General features: G+C 45.0%; 1 long non-coding RNA gene across 1 annotated transcript; it reads right to left on the bottom strand.

Annotated features, from left to right (window-relative positions):
• Window positions 1-147: 147 nt before the first annotated feature.
• Window positions 148-12791, bottom strand: LOC142803323 (uncharacterized). Its single transcript, XR_012894056.1, has 3 exons — window positions 12623-12791; window positions 6798-6941; window positions 148-275 (listed from the first exon to the last, which is right to left on the bottom strand). It is a non-coding gene; the product is annotated as an uncharacterized LOC142803323 (long non-coding RNA).
• Window positions 12792-20466: the final 7675 nt, after the last annotated feature.

Consider the following 20466-nt stretch of genomic DNA (forward strand, 5'->3'; position numbering starts at 1 on the left):
ATGCTCGTTGCTCTGTATTTCCTGCAGACATACTTGTAGAAGTCATTGCACGGGTCAACACCGAAGTCAAGTTGTGAGCGAAGTGTAATGGCCACATAACGGCAAAGAACGCCGACACATTCATCTTGCACAATGTGAGACGACGGAACAAGATGCCTCGGTTCAAGCGTCGTTGTCATTGAGGTATTTATAGGTAGCGTTGAAGACTTTTTCGTTGTCCGTGTTGCCCTTGGCACTTGAGCTTTCGGTACATGTAGGGGAGATAGTGTGTCCACCTGGTTGTAGGGAGTAAAAAGTAGTTCATAGAGGAGCAGTCACTATATTTAGCTATTATGCAGTACACTCCCAACACACAAAGTTCGTCAGCACGAGAGCTTCCGCATGAGAACATGTACACCTGTCTTTCTATCATCCCCAAGAAAGCCAAACGATATAAAACGAACTTTATGTTGTTGAAGGCGCATGTGAGAATGTGGTGCAGTGACATTTGCAGTTACCATTATAGACAATTTAAGCTGGCCATGTATTCGTTTCTCATATTTTGGAAAAGCTTATGCCCTTATTTCAATATACCGTTGGTTTCGGCACATATTGGCTTACATGAACATACTTACATTAAGATCATTGTCAATATATGCAAATTTGTATCAAGTCATTACGCTCTGACCTGGTAGTCTAGTGGCTAAGGCGCTCGGCTGCAGACTCGCAGGTCGCGGGAATGATTCCCGGCTGCAACAGCTGCATTTCCGATTGAGGCGGTAGTGCTGTAGACCCGTGTGTTCAGATTTCGGTGCATGTTATAGAAACCCAGGTGGTCGAAATTTCCGGAGCCTTCCACTACGGCGTCTCTCATAATCATATGGTGGTTTTGGGGATTTAAACTTCACATATCTATCAGTCGTATCAAGGCATTACAAAACTCTTTAGAGAAGACACGAAGAAAAATATATTTTTGCCCCATAACAAGCATTTTTGGATGGTTGGTGGAGGGTGCAGTATGATTTGTAACAAGTTGAGATTATGATTATCTTATATATATATAAATATATATATATATATATATATATATATATATATATATATATATATATATATATATATATATATATATATATATATATATATATATATATGTCTATAATATTGTGTTCAAACACGGAAAAACGAGCCCGTAGGTATACACTTCTTTTACTTATATATATATATATATATATATATATATATATATATATATATTTATATGTATATATATATATATATATATATATATATATATATATATATATATATATATATATATATATAGTAAATGAATGGCTGAATTGTGAGGATATGCCTAGAGAGGAAATTAATATAAAGAAATCGTCTGTCTCCGTTCCATGAAACCTAATAGGCTGATATGTAGGACAGAAATTGGCGCAGTTTTCGAGGAGTTTGTGAAGTTCCTCACAGTTATTCTTATTACGTCAGTTTTCACAATCATGAGTACCTTTCAGGATCTTAACGGTCTGACAACGGGCCCAAAGGCACGATTAGATCGTAGTAGACATGAAAAAAGATTGAAATATAGTGACATATTTAGGCATTATTTTCTCGCTGTAACTTGTATTTATATTTTTATATGCTTAACATTATCAAAGACTATTCTGTTACGTAGGGATACGTATCTTTAAAGCTGCACACAGGAATATTGAGTTTCTCGCTTTAGTATTGAACGTGGTCGTGTAGTCTGTCATGCGTGCTAGTCACGAAAATTAGAGTATGCATATTATTATGGAACCCCGCCCAATTCTCCGCTGCTTACGGCGTAACATTAGTAGCATAGTGAAAAACGGCACTGCCGTGAGGCCACCGATGAACTAAATCCAGCCGTGGGGCAGGCACGTGGAGAGTAGGCATGCACAGTAAACCAATGCGGTCTAACACAAACCACTCATGCGCTCACAATTTACAGCATGTGAGCATACAACTTTATAATCACTGTAGATGAAAAAAAAATCAGATCAGAAACGTTTGCCGGTGTTTTACACTTTACTATTCCGCAACCAGACTGAGTGATAGGTAAGATATACTTTGGGCAAAAAAATATGCACCAAAAAATGGTTGTGGGTCCCTTTAGAAGCCCCTGATTTTGATTAATTGGAAATAGAGTGGACGTCGAAGAGCTTACGTTACATTTTGCTAATATATCTGAGTGTGAATAAGAATACTCGAAAAGTGATATGATCAATAAAAACAGTTTATTTACAAAAAGATGCAACTAGGTGAACAGACACCACTGAAACATATATCTATGTTGCCAGTACATTGCGCAGAATTTATTCTGAGCACTACAAAACGGGGTAGGCGAGAAATGGTTTACATTTATATTTCACTAAAATCACTGAGTATGAATAGAAAGAACACCTGGAATATGATTCGATCAATGAACACAGCTAAATAAACAGGAGGATACCCCTGTTGGTGGAGCAAAACGTTTTTCTATAAATCTTGCCAACGAGAAGTGAAGCTACCATGGCAATGGAAATTTGAGTGGTAAATAACGGAAAAGTAGGTAAGCCTAACAAGTAATAAATAAAGATGCTTGGTGTAGTTATCTTCAAGGACGACGAGTTTTTGTGAATTATCCACATCTGCTGTAGCGAAGGGTGAAGTGTTACAATTTATCCAAAAACGCTAACAAATGAATGCGATATCAACAAAACCTAACAGTATACGAGCTCAGAATAGGAGCTAACTCTCTTATTATGTACCTGATCTGGCGTGAATGTACATGACCCGAGAATAAACGAAGCAAGCGTTGCGAGCGAACAAGGCAGAAAGGGACGAGCCACGTTTTTTTTTTTTTTTTTTTTTGCAGGAGAGCTGTCATAGCCGCTGTTTCTATCGTTCAGGATGTAGACAAAAAAAATAACATCATCGTGGTGGTGCGTTAAAGTTCATGTTGCCCTTCGCTCACCACTCTTGTGTACCACGCATATGCTGTCCCGTGGCGCGTGGTGTGGCACATGGCAAGTGAGAGAACAAGTAGAAAGGAAAGCATAAAAAATAATTGAGGGAAAAAAGAAACATATACAGACAGAATCGGAAGACATAAGAAATAAAACGTTAAAAAAACTCACTATGAAATAGCCAAAAAAGATATAGAAAGACAGAAAAAGAAAAAAGACAGAGCAATGGACTGGCTCAACCCTAACGAGTTCAATCAAGAGATCTGCGAATGTCACCTTTCCCATTTCTCTAATCCACCTGGCGAAGTACTGTCCACTTCATTCTTCCCGGCACGAGAGACAAAGTGGGTGGAGAACAGCTGTTGCTCGAGGAAAGTAATAAAATGAACGCATCATATCGGCACCCAACTGCCATTGTTGTAATTGCATTGCTTTCATTTAGAGCACGCGCAAACTAATTACAGTGTCGAAAACGGATGTCATTGGTCCTTATTTGCAACACCTCGAAACCTTTTTACAGCATTGGGATGCTTGACCTACACCCTCGTTGTTCAATTTCTCTGTCCAATAGTTCGGCTTTCTTTTTCTTTTGTGCAGTGGCACAAACACGTCGCGTATTGTTTTCAAACATACACTCGCTGTGCTGTAGTTACCGACATCTCATTTCTGGGGCCCAATAATTCCAAAAGCCCAGAAAATGTGTAATACGAGTATGAGATGCGTGCTTGAAAAAAAAAGAACTGTTCATGAAGGCGTGCAATACAATCCTCTGTTACAACACATGAACTTCTCTTGCTCAAAGCGCTTGTCGAAACTTTGGCTCAAGACACATCCTACAAAGACTACGTTTCTTGACTTTTACCACACAAACGTCACTAGTCTTTCAGGCCTTCTCGAACTGAACTATGATCAATTGTTTGCAAACGATTCATACAGCAAGCGCAGATAACTAATGGTTGCATTTCAGGAACACGATACATAGGTTCGTAAAAAATATGTCCTTTGATAAACTAGAAGAGTGAGCGGCCCTACTCTCTGGATGACCCGTGAGATTACTTCACTAAAACGTCGTGTTTTAGGGCAACCTACAGGATCTTTGTGGTAAATTACATGAAAAGATTAGAACATCAAACTATCGATTTTTAATGTAAGGATGTATAATTTTCTTATTAGCGATCCAGAAATTGTTTGGAAGCACCTTTAGATAGAAAAGAACCTGTTAGTAAACTTACTGAATGAATCTGAAGTTGCGAATTTATGCATATTAGCACAGGCCTTTAATGACCAAATTTCCAGTATTTTTCTACGCAGAAGCGACACAATTGCAAAACTTATTCGCAGAGGTCTAGGTATACTTCACCTCTTTTTATGTGAACTGAGCATTTTTTCACGACTTCTTAAACCTGACACAACACATCTGGGCCGGATGGTATTTCAAAGAGCTTCTTTTCACAGATACTCTGAAGGGTGCGCCAAATATCTTCATACTTTGGTGCAAGTCTTGATAAATTTAACACAGAAATTGACACAGAGAATGCCAGTTTACAAATCTGATGACAAGCATACCGTGACAAGATGCACGCTGATTTTTCCGTTATGCACTGCCAGCAAGCTACAGAATACCTCAATTTTGGGCCTGTGAGGTTGTTTTTAGAAAAATAAAACTTTGTCACGAACAGAAAACATGGTTTTAGATGAGGCCTGTCCACGGGGACGCAACTGATTCATATTACCGACTAATTCATCGCAGCGCATGACAAACATGGCCAAAAAGATGTTTTTTCTCGCTTTCCAAAAAGCTTTTGATCGTTTGCCTCATTTTAATACCACAATAAAGTGGAGCGTACTTTCAAATGACAACCAACTTATAAAATGGTTCGACTTCTTTTTGTCGAACCACCATCCATACGTCCTAATTGCGCAATGGAAGTCTGAAACAGCGTCAGTGCTTTCCGGTGTCCCTCAAGGCTCAGTCCTTTGGCCCCTTTCTTTTCTTAATTATCTGAATGACTTGGCTTCTGACTCTTACATACTCACCCATTGCCTTGCAGAGGACTGCATCGACTATACAATACTGAGGAAATTCAGAATTAAGCCACATTAAGCAACCATTTTATGGCTATAACTAATTGGTGCCATATGTGGGAGATGTCTCTAAGCTCCGAGAAATGTGCTCAGATATCAATAACAAGTAATAATCCCAACTTGCCTATGCGTGAAATGCGAACAGTAATCCAGTGAACCTTGTTGATTAGTTCAAATGCTTGAGTTTAACTATTAATTCTACGTCAAAATGGAAAACACACATCAAAATTATTCTCAGCGCAGCTTGAAAACGCCTCTGGATGCTCAGGTATTAAACACTGTAACAGTAAAAATTAGTTGCCCACGCGCCCCTAATACGTTCGTTATTCAAGTATGCAGATGTGGTCGGAGATTCATACACTGAAACAGAGATTAGTCCCATATATCTTGTACTGAGTAAAGTGGAACGTTTTATTTCCAATTATTAAGGCAGAAAAGGGTTCGTATCAGCAATTCACAATTTACGTGGGATCGGGTGCGTCCCCTCTCGAGTAATGGCGGAAGTTGCATTGTGTTAGTATGAGGTTCAACATTGCTAAAAACCACAAGAAACTAGCCTTCCACACATAGACTTTAACAGGTCACGTCAAATCTAGAAAAAGCAAAGTCTATTGTGGAACCTCAATGAAAAACGAATTGCTACAGAGGTTCCTAGTTTCCTAAGACAACTGTTGAGATGCACGGGCTAAAGAATTAGGTGACAAGCATGTAAACGTCTGAATATTTTTGTTTGCTATTTTCCCTACCTGTGGCCGCTGGGTATACCTAATTTCTAGAAAGTGCTTTAGCTGTTCTCCATTCTTCATCGTATTGTTTTCAACGAATGTGTGGTATGTTATTTGCAGTCAGTTAGCGTAATGCTCATAAATTTTCCTTGTTGATGTTCATATAATTTTTTGTGTTGTACTTGTAACATGACATTACCTTGTCAAAAAGGTGATGTTCCCTTCATCGTAACCACCTGTGCTTTGGCGATCGAAGAGTTAAGACTGTACTGATAAACAAATAAATAAAGTAATAATGTTATTTCATAAATTTTACTTATGAAACAATGAATGATGTTCAAAACATATCTGTGTTGCCGTTCTCATGAGAACGTCGTTCCATTAGGCACGTGATACAGCTGTAACGACCAAGGACGTGTAGCTTTGCCAACAACCGTATCGTGACAGAGGGCATGTGTCTCCACGTTTCCACGCCACAATTGCGATGACTACGTCGATGCAGTTGCTCTCGCACAGAGCACGATACCGAATAAAGACACCAGTGAGGTGCTATTTCAGTTGCTCTACGGACGGATGCCAGCTTTACCGCAGGCACACACTCTTGGTCAGGCACACCTCTGGAAAAGCGCCCTTTATACTTTATTCTACGGAAGACCTCACCGTTGACTTGGCTTGGTTGGTACTCAGGCCTACTGAGCGGAAAACAGTGTGCTGAAATAGAACATTTTGCCGGTCCAGAGGTATTGGCTTTACGGTGGTAATGAATTCAGTTGTTTGTTCAGTGGTGTGTAGGTGTACTTATTTTTGTTTTCTGTCCCGTCTCAGTGCGTCTTTAGAGCTTCTACGTTCCTTTTATGCGAACTGTAGATACAGGAGAACGAGTTGAATAGTTGCAAAAAACGACGCAGTATAAAAAAGAAGACATGGACTTGAAAGGTGTAATGATGGCTGCCGATCCTAGTTTCCTAAGTGAATGTCTTAGGGAACACACTCTCCGTCAGAGTATAACGTGCAACTTAAGTTCTAGGGTACTCACCGTGATGTCACCTTTAACTGGTGGTTGCTCAGTGATAAGGTATGCTAGTAGAAATGTGCAGCTCAGTAGTCCGACCAGCAGAACAATCAGCGTGATTAGGAATATGGTGGCCTGGCGGCGCATGTTGGCCTCCACAGTGTCAACCTACGAAAGTCGGTAATGGTTGAGTACACAATCCTGTGACTTCAGGGAAACGCATTAGCATGAGAAGCTGCGGAATTCAAAGCTTCAAGAAGTGTTTTAGTGACATTTATACGTTCTAAGCATCATCGACAAAAAACTGTTACACCATAGAACCATAGAAAAATTCAGTGAAGCTTGTCTGTGTGAAACACAACGCTCTATCTTTAGATGCTTTTTAGCTGCTGAATCTAAGCACACTTTACATGCGACTAATCAGCCGTAACAGATCCGCACCGGGTTCCTATGGACTACCAAAAATTCACAAGCCTGACGCCCCCTTTCTATCAATTGTGGACCTCACTTCCTCTGCATGCCGAGCCATTTCGAATTTTCTACGCCGAATATTCGCCCCCCTAATCGGAAGACACAAACTCATGTCCATGCCTCCAAGCCACTTCGTGCAGCTGGCGTCATAGGTTAGCATCGATGATAAAGAGAGCCTGGTCTCGTTCGACGTCGTTTAATGGCTCAAAGTTGTGCCAGTGTCCTTAGCTGTTTCCTCTACCTGTGATGGCTTGAGTGTTACGAAAGCCTGAGTGAAAGGACTCCATTGACTGTTGACGAGCTGTACTGTCTACTGGAATTATGCCTGTCAAGTACGTACTTCTCCTTAAAAGAAGCAATTTAAAGTCAGAACAAGAGAACCTCGATAGGAGCTTCTGTCTTCGTCACGATGGCAAATTTGACCATAAGCACATAGAAAATAAAGCACTCTGCTGCTTCTTGCAGTAACCGCAATCTCTTTCTTCGTTATATGGACAATCGCTTTTCCATCATGATAACGTCTTAACTTGAAAACTTCAGGCAGCATATCAATTCCGCACACCCAGTCATACAATTCACGGCCGAATGTGAAAGCGACCACAGCCTGTCTTTCTCGACGGGGTGGAGGAAGTGGTTCTTAGACTTGGGAAAAAAACAAAAGTAAGCCCCGCAAGTGTCTGCAGATAAGTGCGACATTTCAGCAGTGGTCACAGGGGAAGCGAAATGGGAGAGGGGGCTATAAGACTTGAGCGAAGAGAGGAAAGAGGAACGAGAGAGCGAGCGAACAGAACAAAAAGGAAGGGGGGGACGCACAGATTGCCCACCAAAATAACGGGGCGCGAATTGTCCGAATTCGCTCACGCAGTCCACTTCCATGAACAAAGTCACTGTTCGGAAAGAAGAGGTGCTCAGTTGTTGTCCGAGGCTGGCTGAGAGCTCCATACGTTGCGAGCATCACCTGTCTGCTCGCGTCACCAGCCGGGCAATGAAGCAAAAGGTAGCCCAGAGTCTCCAGGTCGCTGCAGTTCATGCAGTATGGACTGCCACGCTCAGAGTGCCGATGTTTTCGCTCGGTGGTGTAGAAGTCTCTGCTGCAAATACGGAGAAGAAAACCACAGTCTCGTTTTGGTAATCTCTTGAGGGGGAGCCACTGCGGCGGCTTTTCAGCTGCTACGCGAGCGTCGGAATTATGCTCGCGCACGTAGCGGGCGATGAGGAAATGGTCGGCATCCGCGGACCACACGAAGTTGGTAACGCCGGTGTCGGGGTCGTGCACATCCCTCACGGCACAGTCGACCGCCTCGTTGCAGGGTATTCCGATATGTGAAGGCACCCAGTGCAGCGAAAGGTCGCAGCTCGTTTGCTTCATGGCGTGTAGCTTCTAGGAAACTCTCTGCGCAAGGAGCTCGCGCGAGATCGCAGCCAAGGCCGCCCGGGAGTCGCTGATGATGGCTGCAGCGCTCATGAGTGCCTGATAACTCAGTTAATTGGCTGCCAAATTTATAGCGGCGAGTTCCGCCACATGGGAGAAGGTGGGGAGGGGAGACGGCACTTGAGAACCATGCTGACTGATGGCACAACGCAGGTGGCGGCCACGGAGTCGTCGCGAAGCACTGACCGTCGACGTAAACAAGCAGCCAGCTGTTCAGCTGTTCGTGAAGGAGGGCGGAGAATTCCTGCTGCATCGCTGCCAATGGGGTGCTCGCCTTCGCTTTGATGCCGCCAATGGCCTTGGTGATCACTGGAGGGATGTCGCGGTAGGGGAGGATAGCCGGCCAGCTGGGGTACTGCATGTCTGACACAACCGTTAAGAGCTCACTCGCCCACTTCCCCCTGCATAAGTGAGGTAAAGCTATGTTAACTGCCCCTGCCTTGTTGTTTTCAGCTGCAGTAAATGATTTAGTGTCCGGTGGGTGACCCGCTGGGAGATGGGAGTTTTCCCCGCTTCGGCGAGCGTGGGGCCCACCGGGGAGGTGTGTGGAAGTCCGTAGTACTCTCGCATGGCGTCCTGATGGTCTGCGTCTAAGGCAACTAGCTGCAAGCACTTAACGAAGCCACTGCTGCCGTGTACATCACGCTTGCCGATGTGACTTCGTTGTAGACTCACAGGGCAAGGGCATGGGTGCAGCCGTGACATCGCGCGAGGAGACTGCGTGCGCGAGTACCTTGCGGTTGGCCCTGCGCAGATCGTTGACGGCGGTCGACAGCTGAGCCGATGGTCGATGTTGATCCCCAAGTAGCGCACCTTCGTGATCCACTCGATGAAAGGCCCCGGAGTGAGAGCCGAGGCATAGAGCAGCGTGTCGACGCTCGCGGATGGGCGAGCAGTGCCTCCGTTTTGAAGACGGTGAGCGCCAGTCCAATCCCGTTCAGGAATGCGTCAACTACGTCGATGGCCACCTCGAGGGAATCGAAAAGGGCTGCCCAATGGTAACCGGGGCCGCAGCCAAACATTGCAAAATCATTGGTTAAATCACCACATGCAATTCACACGACGTGTTGCGCGGGATGTAATCTGGCAGCTTGGCAAGAGCCTCATTGAACAGAAAATCACTCAATATGCTGCCATGGGGTACACCTGTTGTGTCGGAGTGGGAACCGCTTATTGTGGAGTCAACACGAACGCGAAGAGTGCGGTCGCCCAAGAAGCTCTCTAGGTAGTCAAACATCCGTCCACACACACCGAGGTCATGAAGTGCGTCCAAAATCGATACGCGGAGCAAACAGTCAAACGCACTTCTCACGTCGAGCAGCACGAGGATGCCGCAATCGCCGCGGTACTTCGCCTGATCGAGGGTGGCGATCACGTCAGCCAGTGAGTCAGACGTGCAGCGCCTTGGGCGAAATCTACTCTGTTGGGGGGGGGGATGTGTTGGTTGCGGTGGCAATTCAGTGATGGCGTCCCCATGCCATGGCTTCAATGACTTTTCCTGCGGCCGAGGTAAGTGATACTAGCCGTTCGGATGAAAGCTCCGTGGCCGGTGTCCATGGTTACAAGATGGGCACCAAGAGCGCCTCTTTTTAGCTGGGAGGCACCTGACTTGTGTGCCACACTTCGTTGTAGATCTCCAGCAACTGGGCCTGCATGGAGGGGTCAATATTGCGCAGCACCTGGTAGGTGAGGCCATCCACTCCCGGAGCAGGCCGCTTCATGTGGTTGTTGAGTACTGCGGTCAGTTCACTGAGAGTAAATTCCTTCGTGCACAATAAGCGTATTTACAGCAGAATACCCTCGGTGGGGAAGTACCGCTCGGGAGCGAATAGCTCAGGCCTCTTGAGTGCCGGCAAAAGTAGTAGTCTCTGTGGTGGCTGTGGGCAAGCAGGAAGGGCACACTTGTCTGCCAGCAACTCAACCAACTTCTCCGTGGCGATCTTCATTGCAACACCAACAAAGAAAACCGGGTAGCGAGGCTCTCTGGTGCGATGAATGGCAGCAAAGATGCGCCAGGCTTGGACGGGGTTCTGAGGGTCATCTTGTGTTAGGCAGAGGTCCGGATGGCAAAAAAGCGCAACAGCTTCGAGTTCCACGCTCAAAGGAAGCCAACGTAAACCAGCCGCTACCTTCAAGATGATTCATCTCATCCTGCCTGCAAGAAAGCCTCGGTTCAATCAGCATCAATTGGCAGCCCTCCGAAATGCGTACCGGTCTCATACGTCCAACAAACCAGCAAGATGTTGGCGAAGGTCTTCTAAAAAAAGAAATTGGCATCGCGCACCTGCCTTCATGTAGGCTAGGCCGTCTCCTCCCCCGCTCGAAAGACCAGCCATGGGTGGACAGGGCCCCTGTTGTCGTTTATAAAATCCCGTGTGCCGAGTGCCCGTCATCGTATATTGGCGAGACAAAAAAATTGGGTGACACTTAAGCTTCGCCTTTAGAAGTTAAACGCGATACCAAAATCCGGCCCTTAGTGCACCCTTCAACCACTCAGTGCATACTTATTCATAGGTTTTGTTACGTACACACGCACGCACACATACACGCACACAGTAGATTGGCCCAGCGTGCGCTATTATTGCCAAGTAAACTCGTTTTCGTCGTGACACCTGACGAACAAAATGCTTTTGTGGTGCTCCAAAACACTTTTTCAAGTAACCATAGAATGAATTTACTAGAAGAGCTTATTGCTTCACCAATTCAATGCCGCAAAAGTTTTAAGAATCCGTCCAGTGCGAGTGGAGTTACAAAGGTTTGTCGCATGCTGCTATTGCATCATCTCCTCTCTCGTCCCGACAAAAGCGTCGGAATCTAAGCAAAGAAACTACCCCGCTTCGTGACCTCGTGCACTTTTTTCTTCAAATGCGCGGCTTTCTCAGTTTGATCGTGCGTGCACGCGTCGACAAGTAGTGGCCTCCCGCAGCTATCTCGCTAACTTGATTTTTCGGTCACAGATGCGCAGACGATTTTCCGCTCACAATGAACTGGGCCTACGCCGGCGGCGGGTTTTCTGCGACACGAGCTCCTTAACGCTATCGCATCAAAAACCTTCCGGAACGACTCAAACTACACGCCAACGACGCCCAGAAGCTCTACAAAGAGCGCAGCGCCGTCGCCGAGCATTCTGAGGCGTTTGATGACCTGATGAATTTCGACGTAACGGCCATCCTTGAAAGCCAAACTAGCTGGAGGAGAAGGTTACTACTGGAGTCATGGACAGCTGGAGGCATAAACAGCGAACGGCCCGACGAAACATCACTTGTTCTCTCGGAACCCTTCCCCCGGTGAATGCACACAGACTATGCTCAACGCCGACAAAATTTCAAGGCCGAAAGGCTGCCGCAGTGACGTCAGAGGTTGGGGGCCCAGTTGCCCAACTGAGCATGCTCAGTAAGACTTTTTTTCCACATCTCTTATTCGGCCCAATCAAGCCGCAGCAGCTGCGAGAGCGGGAGCGTTGGTTCTCCTAAAACGTGAAAGAAACACAGGCTTTCCGCCGCGTTCGCGGCGTAACTGGGCCCCCACCTTCTGACGTCACTGCGGCAGCCTTTCGGCCTTGAAATTTAGTCGGCGTTGCTATGCTACGGGGCAAAACTAGAGGGGGTTGGGGGTCGTTCACCACCAAGCGAGTGCCTCGAAGAAGCCGCTGCAACGTAGCTCAAGTCTCCCGTAAGTAAAGAACCAAGTCAGTTCCGAAACGTCGGGTGCACGCATTTTCGCGCACAGTTTGGTTAGAGATAAAATCGTTTCCCATAATGACGTTCTGTTTTCCTGTCACTAGATATTTAGTCGTACAATTGCTCCTCCAGGCACTCTACCTACAATAACCAAATGACGAAATTACCAAATCATACTGACACTCTTCGATCATCCTTCGCTTGCTGCGAATGCCTTTTAGACAACATAGCCACTGCAATAATAAAAAAAAGGCAATGCACATCACCATGTTTGAACGGAGCGTGTCTGGACGTTCCAGGAACAGAGGTGGTGATCACTTGCGCTGAAAAGCTAGGTGGTACTCGATTCGTAGATGAAGCAGCGTGTCCAGCTTCCGACACAGGACTGTCAGTGAAGCGTGCGCACGATGGCACGTGCACCATACGTTGACGATAGTGATTCTTTCTGTGCTACTAGTGCTTACCCTCTACAGAAGGTAGATCATGAGTTTGGTGGTAAAGTGCCACACCAGTCACCATAAAGGAAAGTAATTATTTATTATCATCATTAACATTGAATAAACCTTAAAGGGCCACTCACAAAGTTTGACAATTTTCAGCTGACAAGCGCAATGCGTAGACGAGGCGTTCATGATCACGTCTGCCAAATTTCGCAACGCTATGCGCTGCGGAAATGGGTCATATTTCAAGATGAAAGCTACTCCCCCTTTCCTCTGCCGGTGCACGCGTAGAGAATGAGGGCATGACGTAGGCGTAGGAATGGCCCTACGTACACGGCAATGCAATGACGTCGGTCCTCTACATAGACAAGTTTGCTCTGACGTTGTCGACAGTACACCACGTGACATGGCAAAAATTATTTACTACAACATGCGTAGTTTATGTTTTTGTTGCTTTAAAAGAATAATAAAACATGAAATAAATAATAAGATGCAATAAAAAATGTGCGCGCTTTTCTTTTATTTTTTTCCAGTGAAATGCTACGAGATGCGGGGCTAATGTGCCAGCGTTTCGCATGCGTTCGTGTCCCCGTGGTCAGCGCATTGAGCAGACGACCGCTGTGGAACGCTTCTACGCATTCGCGCACTCATTGTGCTCATCTACTCTACCGTGTTTAAGCTTGCGTTTCCACAGCACCGCGAAAAAAGAGGCAGAAGATCAAAAAAAAAAACGCTGGTCAACTAAGCAACGCTTTTTCTTATCACATGTCGCCGATTCAAAAATCAAAGAAAAACCTGCTTCGAAATTTTATTCACAAAATTAGGAATATCACTTAATACTCCCAATATTTTGTCTTTTGGGGCCACTTCATTGGAACACAGCGACAGGAACATCTGCGGGGCTCTCTGCGAATTCATATATAACACAAGAAGATTACCTTGCTGAGTCAGCGATCAGCTCTCGAATTTTACTAGCCACACTACCACTTATTATTTAGCTGATACACTGCAAGGATTCAACTTTCAGGAGAATTTCATATAACAATTCCACCTCAGATATTCAACAAATTCTATCATTTCTCCTCCCCCCCTTTTTTTTCTTTTTTTTCTGACATTGCGCCAAATTAATTTCACAGTCAAAACACAGTAATCATTTTCAACTAATCTAGAAATTCTATAGGTATTGACTTGCATTAACCACCGGCTTCTTGGCCAATCCCCCTTAGTGGGTGAGAGCCACGAAAGAAAGGAACAAGCAAGCAAGCAAACGCTGCCCACGTTCTCGGGGGTTGGACTTGTTTGGGCACGTCAAGTGCACGTCACCTCATGGTCGGATGCTGGAGAGGGTAGGGAAGAGATTTATTTTGCGAAGGCTTTGCGGAGGAGCGGCAAGGGATTCGAGTTCACCTCCTCTCATCCTTGTTTCGCACCGCTTCAAAAAACATGTTTTCTCCGCTCGTAATGAACCGATTAGAAAAATCTCTTTATTTTTTCTTTTATTGTTTCAGCTTGATCTTTGGGTTGACCTGCGTTGCTTCCTTTTCCACAAGGCATCAGGCAGAACTGCAGGGCATGGAAACGACAACCAATTTATTACCTTGCCCAATTTGATAAATGAAGGTAGAAAGGTTGTTGCTGTTTGGTGCTCTAACTTTTACAAAAAAATTAACAGTGTGCAAATATTTATTTTCAAATATTTTTTGAATAGTATTTGTTATTTGATTATTTTTACTGTAAGTTTTACTATTATAACTTGCCGCGGTGGTCTAGTGGCTAAGGTACTCGGCTGCTGACCCGCAGGTCGCGGGTTCAAATCCCGGCTGCGGCGGCTGCATTTCCGATGGAGGCGGAAATGTCGAGGCCCGTGTGCTCAGATTTGGGTGCACGTTAAAGAACCCCAGGTGGTCAAAATTTCCGGAGCCCTCCACTACGGCGTCTCTCATAATCATATGGTGGTTTTGGGACGTTAAACCCCACATATCAATATCAATTACTATTATAACTTCCCGAAGACCATAGTGAATGCCCAATTGACTGCGCACCTTCCGACTTTTGAATGCTCTGTCTCAATACATTTGTATTTTGCGGCAAAGCTGCAATTCAAGCTATAGTAGCAATTGCATTGACTCGAGAAAATGCTGGTTCCAACAAGGAGATGCAGAGTGCTGTTATCAGTAACCCCTTCATTTTCTTTATTATGCTTCACCACTTCATGGGATACGCAACGGGCAAAATCATATTGGCTCACGAAAGCCCTGGTTCAAGCCTGCATTGCAGGGGTGAAGCTTTATTAATCCTGACCAAAAGGTAAAAAAATTACAAACATTTTCACTTTCGAAAATTTCAGGTGTTTTTATACACAGACATATGCAGGGCAGATCTGCGACTCCAACTTCGAAAGTAGCACACTCTTGTCCACCAAATCAGAAGGGCCTCCACAGCATTTGATGGGGGGGGGGGGGGAGGGTGGAGAGGAACCTTTCACGTGTAAACTGTTGTCGACACCACATTGGTTGCACCGATTATGATAAATAAATACAATTTGGTCTGATCCGGTCTGCAATGACTCTTCTTTTATAAAACAAGGGAGCACCTCCCTCTTGATCTCCACCAACCTAGCCAAAAACCAATGCCCTATTCCCATCCCATAAAAATGTGCTTAGGAATGCTTTGCAACATTTCTTCTCTAGCTTCACTTCGAAGTATTCAAAAAATATTCAAAAAATGCTCCAAAATATTTCATTCACAGTCATACTTCAAGATTTAAATTTGTTTTGCACACAAAATATTGCTATTCACAGAGCTCTAAAAAACAGAGAACACAGATTTACTTCTGCTTATTAAGAAATGACTATCGCTGAGCTATGGCAGTTGATTATAAGCTCACTAAGGAAGCACTGGCAGTAAATATGCATTTGCAAAGAATCGTGTGCTGCTCGTACAACCTAACCAACTGAGGAAGTGTTTCTTGAAGGCAGGACAGTCACAAGCCGTGACTAAGAGAAGGCTCAAACATCATGAAACAGCAACGGCTGGAATGTCAGTACAATCGTGAATCAAAGTTGAGGTTTTCCTTCCGCAGACCACTACAGAAAACGGAGAACATTAAACGGGTAAATTTCACATAAGCTTCCACAATACTCTTTATTGTGTCTCTTTATTTTGTCTTTTTTTCTTGTGTGTTATATATGTTGTACCCACCCCCTCTGTAATGCCCTACGGGCCCTGAGGGTATTCTAATAAATAAATAAATAAATAAATAAATAAATAAATAAATAAATAAATAAATAAATAAATAAATAACAAATTATTTCTGTATGCAATAATGACAAAAGTAAAATAGCAATGCCTTTCGGCATTTCCCCCATCAGGCGTGTACCGCATCAGCTTTACTCCGCCGCAAGGGACCTGCTTCGACTGATGCTAACGCTGCCAAGCGTTGGACACAGTTTATTTATACAACAAGTAATAGATGAAGCGCGGGTCGACTCCTCCGGTAAATTTTCAGTTCACTTCTGCCTAACTGGCAGGTCGAAAACACACTTGACAGGTCCATTTTAGCCAAAATTTGCTCATGGATATTTTTACGCTAGCCCATAAAATTTGTTGCCAACGCTTATCTCAGCAATGAACCACTGTGTGTGACAACTCACGCACCTTTCTAGTTTGAAATCACAGCTGCTGCTAAAAATGAAGTATTAGAAAAACTGAGAAAACGCACAATCATAGCACTTGTAAATATTCTACAATAAATAAATTTGAAATGTGGTCAGGAAGCACTTGATTTTCTATACGAATATATCACTTCGTTCAAGCAGCAACTGCGATTTTGAAAACGATTGGTGTTTTAGCTGTGACAAAATGGTTAATTGAAAAGAGAAGCATATGGCAATGAATGTTATGAGACTATGTGGAACATAGCTATGAGCGAAACATGGCAAAAATAGACTTGCCAAGTGAGTGAATTGAAACCACCGGTCAGGCAGATATGAAAGAAAAATTCACTATTCAAAACAACCCCCGCTTCATCTATACTATAAGGTGCAGCAAAAATGCAGAGTCCAACACTTCACACCATTGGTATCAGTCAAAGCAAGTTAAGAAGCTGTGTCAAAGCATTCAAGTTAAGTGTGCTGATGACTGGAAATTCTGTGGCTGGAAATATATCTTGCAGATGTGCTCAAAAACAGGGCACCATAGTCGCCAAACTGGAAACAGGCTATAAAACGCATGTATGAAAAAACATACACACCACTGAAATTAGCAAGCTTCTTCGCATCCCTCTCTATGCTTCATCTTCTTGTGGAGACAATTGCTGCTGTGCAGGATTCTGGCCACCCTCTGCCGTAAACAAATTCCAACGGTTTCCGTGAAGCTCCTCTGCGTGCCGTACCAGCCTCTGTATACTTCAATGTGATGGTAGACCACTTGACCAAATGGAAGTCTATGGAACGCCCATTAGCCATTTTAAGGCGTCCCTTGAGGGCATCACACCAATATGTTGGTGAACCAGTGCACACACAAACTAAAAACAATTTCATAATGAAACAGCGAACCAGAACTCGTTACTTCATCCCGTTGACTGAAACGATGTGCTGAGTTTCATAAGCTCTAAACTACACTTTGAACTAAAACATGTGCAGCAGAACCGCACTGATTTATCCTTGAGAGGACAGTAAGCAACGAACCTAAGAGCTATGAAACAGGCCAAACAAAAAAAAATGGCCCCGTACCTGCATGGTAATCTGCAATGTCGTCGAAAGACGATAGTCTTGCGTGTGGAGACAGTCAACAAAGCATTTATTTGATGTTCTGCGCAAGAAAATCGGTGAATGGTATTCTGGAGGTACTGCGTTAGAGTGCCTCGAGCATGCAGCGGAGGGGAACGAACACAAGTCCCGTCACACGTGAGACATGAGCACCATCTGGAAGTTCTCTTCGAAAACAAAGTGCAGGGCTCTGAGATAGGTGTGCGCGCCCGTCTAAGAGGTGATAACGTGTAGAACGCAAGGCGTCGTGTAGGTGCCCTCACCATCTCCTTTTAGCAATGCGTTGGAAGCAATGTCCTGTTTGTGCAAGCCTCGCAGGGTCAGCGCAGCCAGATAAGCGCCACAGTCCTTGAAATTATCTATGTCTGCCTTATCTCGTAAACGACGCACATGCAGAATATATACGTGTTGTTATGGTGCCCCAGACATGCGCAATAATTGCTTTTAAGTACGAATACACTTTATAAGCGACCCAAAACCATCCACCGCCGTCGGCGGCGTCCGCAGTCTTCTCTCTATCTCTAAAAGAAAGAGGACTTGGCGGGCCGCAGCGTGACGTTCTACCGAATAAGCCACGAACGCGACGCTGATATCGGTGTCAGTAACGCGCCTTATACCCCCTCCCCCTTCGCTCGCTCCTCCGCTCTCCTCGCTCGCTGCAGCTGCGCGCGCACCCCTCTCTCTCGCGCGCCCGCCTTCTCTCTCAGTCTCCCGTCGAGAGCGGGTCGTGAGGGGGAGTAAAGTTAAAATCCGTTGGCATTCGCCAGTGAGTTAACGTAAACTCCCTCGTGTGATCAAATTGCGATTCCCAGGAACCATTACACCATAAAGGCACCATAGTGTGATTAATAAATATAATAGTGCGAATTAGTAAATACCCCTTATAGCATCACCCCGTGTATTCGCACTTAACTATGTTCACCCTCGGGGAAATGCTCGGGAGTTTTTTTTTTAATCGACCATTGCACAATTATGAACGCTGAATCTTGTGCAACATTGATGGGCGCTGTGGATGGGGTTGGCCGTTTCAAGTACCGGATGATATAAAGAGTGGAGAAACAGGCCAATGTACAGACAGAGAGAAAGACCAAAATGTTTGCGTCGAAGGTCTCCAAGAAAGACTATCATCTTGAAATATACACTGCTGAACCTTACAAAATTTAGTTTCAATATATACACTCAAAAACAAAATGTGGAACATTTCCTGGACAATTCGATTACTTGAGGTAAGCAGCAAGAACCTCTTGAGCACCTGTGGTGTTGCATTGTCACAGGTCCCGTTAATTAGGGAGGCGATCACCGGGGTTATTCCAAGGGCCGAAGTATCGGCCCCCTGAACTGCACCATGAAAGTGTGGACATTTTAGAAGTGGTCCTATTTGGCACGCCAGCGGACGCTGGCTGTGGTCCAAAGAACGAGTAGGAGCCGAGAGTGTATAAACATAACAAAATTATATTCTAAAATATGGCAGTTCAAACGATACACAAATTTGCACGCTCAACAGTAGTCGAATACGATATGTCACCACTCAAACAACGTACTACACAGTACAACCAGCTACACTCGAAACAGCGGACACATACAACCATATGAGCTACATTGCAATCACATGCAGCGAACAACCAAGACACTTAAAGATGAAAGAGTTCGAAAATATGTTCAGTGCAAAGTCCCTGGAACATAGTCTGATTGATACTCTTCCAAGAATAACTCACTCAAAGTCCAGCACTGTTGTCAATCTGCTGCCCCCGAAGTTTCTCCTCCAGAAAACCTCGCGTCTTCAATCGGCCGTTCTCCAAGCACCAAACTTCTTCGCCGATAACACGTAGGCTCGATCCGCTGCCACTGAAGTTTCTCTTCCAGGAAACCTTGCGTCTTCAATTGGCCGCTCTCCAAGCACCAAACTTCTTCGCCGGTAACACGTCGGCTTCCCACGCATTGCGATTGCAGGGCGCATCGTCGCTCTCAGGAGGTAGGCTCACACTATTATTCTGCTGGCAGCACCAGCCTTCATCCTTCAGGTGGAAGTCCTCTTCATTACCTGCTTTGTCACTGAGGACAGAAGCCTTCGCCTACACGACGGAAGGACCCTACGCACACTTGCGTAAAACTTTCATCCCCTGCCTACGCACACGGGCGCAAGCTTTCCTCTTCTCCTGATCTCCCTTATCCTCTGCTCGCTTGAATACCTTTCGCGCTAGATTCCAGAAAATTCCAATCGTTTCGTCGGCGCGATGCACAGCCAAGGTTGGGGAAAGCGCGAGACGTTTCGAGGACCATCTGTGGCACGTGACGCGACTCTACATCACCACGCCTCTTTCCTTCCATATCTTTCCAGGGCTTGCTCGGCGGCCGATGCGAGGAGGTTGGTCGGCAAAACTACGCTTCTGAGGGAGAGAGACGGTGCGGCCGGGGAGTCTTTGTATGGTTGTTTTCTTCTTTAGCGTTGACCTTGAGCCGTCTCTCTGGCGCTTGGTTGCGAGAATTCGACGGCGCGCTATTTTTCGAGCGCTCGTTTGTGACACACATTACCTAATGGGTACAGTGCTTCAATGGCCAAGACTTGGCAAAAAAGGCCCCACTTATTGCACTAACTGGCCACAGGTGAACAAGCGTCAATGAGTGATAACACAGCCCTGTAAGCAAGCAGGACGAGTTTCGAACTTTATGGATATTTTCAGCCATATTCGTGATGCTAGAAAACACGCTGGTTGATTTGGCCTGGAATTCTGCTTTTAAAAATAGCTTTGACCTAATTCAAATATTGCTGGGTGTGTGTAGCGAGAGGTCCAGGTATTCTTATTGGATAAATTTAGCTAGCATCCGCAGCTGCTTTGCGAACACAGCCTGCCTTAGGAAATGACTGGCAGGCTGCATCCACAGATATGTTGCGTATGCCCA

Source organism: Rhipicephalus microplus, chromosome 3 (assembly GCF_043290135.1).
Source record: "Rhipicephalus microplus isolate Deutch F79 chromosome 3, USDA_Rmic, whole genome shotgun sequence".
Taxonomy (NCBI): domain Eukaryota; kingdom Metazoa; phylum Arthropoda; class Arachnida; order Ixodida; family Ixodidae; genus Rhipicephalus; species Rhipicephalus microplus.